The sequence below is a fragment of the Piliocolobus tephrosceles genome, unplaced genomic scaffold (assembly GCF_002776525.5).
Source record: "Piliocolobus tephrosceles isolate RC106 unplaced genomic scaffold, ASM277652v3 unscaffolded_76, whole genome shotgun sequence".
Classification (NCBI taxonomy): domain Eukaryota; kingdom Metazoa; phylum Chordata; class Mammalia; order Primates; family Cercopithecidae; genus Piliocolobus; species Piliocolobus tephrosceles.
In genome coordinates, this window is record NW_022334940.1 from 212,598 (window position 1) to 214,826 (window position 2,229).

Genomic DNA, 2,229 nt, shown 5'->3' on the forward strand with positions numbered 1-2,229 from the left:
CCGGCCTGCCTTCCAGCTTTAAGTGATGCTTATGCCTCAGCCTCCTGAGTAGCTGGGATTACAGGTGCCTGCCACCATGCCTAGCTAATTTTTGTATTTTTAGTAGAGACAGGCTTTCATCATGTTGGCCAGAGTGGTCTCCAACTTCTGACCTCAAGTGATCCACCTGCCTCGGTCTCCTAAAGTGCTGGGATTACAGGCGTGAGCCACCATGCCTGGCCAAGATTAGGTCTAATTTTTGAAGTAATCGGGAACATAGAAAATGGTTCTGCAATTATTAATCTACTTTTTTTTCTTTTTTCTTTTTTTCTGAGACAGGGTTTCACTCTGTCACCCAAGCTGGAGTGCAGTGGCATGATCATGGCTCACTAAAGCCTTGCCCTCTTGGGCTCAAGCGATCTTCCTGCCTCAGCCTTCCAAGAGCTGGGACTACATGAATGCACCATCATGCCCAGCTAATTTTTTAGTTCTTGTAGAGACAGGGGTCTCACTATGTTGTCCAGACTGGTTTTGAACTCTTGGGCTCAAGAGATCCTCCCACTTTGGCTTCCCCAAATGCTGGGATTATAGGCATGAGCCACCACACCTGGCCTCACATATTTTGATGTATAAAACACCAAATATTTTTTTTAAAGAGCTAAAGAAATTAGTAGTTTTTAAAGAAAGAAGTAGTGGGAGTGTCTAGTACAACCAAAACCAGGCATCAAAGTCAGCAGTTACACATTCCAGGCTCAGTACAGTGGCTCATTCCTGTAATCTCGAAACTTTGGGAGGCACAAGTGGGAGGATTGCCTGAGCCCTGGGGAGTGGAGGTTGCAGTGAGTCATGATTATGCCACAGTATTCCAGCCTGGAAAACACACTGAAACCCTGTCTCAAAAATAAATAAATAAATCATTCCAGAACCAGTGCTCACTTTGGCAGCACACATACTAAAATTGACATGACATGGAGAAGATGAGCATGGTCCCTGTGAAAGGATGACACACAAATCCATGAAGCATTCCATATTTAAAAAATATTTCAGAACCAATCAAATAAATGAATCAAAAGAAAAGGAAGACCCTGGTGATTCCTTTGATACCAGAAAAAATCGACCGGGTGCAGTGGCTCATGCGTATAATCCCAGCAATTTGAGAGGCTGAGGCGGGCAGATCATTTGAGGTCAGGAGTTGGAGACCAGCCTGACCAACATGGTGAAACTCCATATCTACTAAAAATCCAAAAATTAGGCCGGGTGCAGTGGCTCATGACTGTAATCCCAGCACTTTGGGAGGTCAAAGTGTGTGGATCACTTGAGATCAGGAGTTCGAGACCAGCCTGGCCAACATGGTGAAACCTTGTCTTTACTAAAAAACAAAAATTAGCCGAGTGTGGTGATGGGCATGTGTAATTCCAGCTACTCAGGAATCGGAGGCAGGGAGAATCGCTTGAACTTGGGAGGTGGAGGTTGCAATGAGCTGAGATTGCACCACCGCATTCCAGCTGGGGTGACAGGGCAATACTCCATCTCAAAAAAGAAATAAATAAATACACAAAGTACAAAAATTAGCTGGACATGGTGGTTCATGCCTGTCATCCCAGCTATGTGGGAGGCTGAGGCAGAAGAATCGCTTGTACCTGGGAGGCGGAGGTTGCAGTGAGCTGAGATCACACCACTGCACTCCAGCCTGTGTGACAGGGTGAGACTCTGTCTAAAAAAATTAAATAAATAAATAAAAATTTAAAAAGTTTTCATTTGCAATTCTGAATTTGGCAAGAAGAGTGAACTGTGGCCCAGTGACCGGCACACAGCATTTTAGAGTTCATGGCGTGATCCCTGGGAAACTGTTTTTGCCAAAGTTGTGGCATCATCTCTGGCCACTCACTTTATTCCAAAGACTGGGCTCAAAATGACTGTTTATGGAAATCAACTCTAGCCTCAGAACACAAAATCATTGCAGTTCTAAAGATATTCAAAAGAAGATAATTAAGGTTATTAAAAAGCAATGAAGGGCCAGGCACAATGTTTCATGCCTGTAATCCCAGCACTTTGGGAGGCTGTGGCAGAAGCATCACTTGAGGCCAGGAGTTTGAGACTAGCCTGGGCAACATAGTGAGACCCTGTCTCTACAAAATAATTTTTAAAATTAGCTGGGCATGGTGGTGTGAGCCTGTTGTCCCAGCTACTCCAGAGGCTGGGATGGGAGGATCACTTGAGGCCAGGAGCTGGAGGTTGCAGTGAGCCAGG

General features: G+C 45.0%; 1 non-coding gene across 1 annotated transcript; it reads left to right on the forward strand.

Annotated features, from left to right (window-relative positions):
* The first annotated feature begins 907 nt into the window (after positions 1-907).
* Positions 908-1,014, forward strand: LOC111530466. Its single transcript, XR_002727822.1, has one exon. It is a non-coding gene; the product is annotated as a U6 spliceosomal RNA (small nuclear RNA).
* Positions 1,015-2,229: the final 1,215 nt, after the last annotated feature.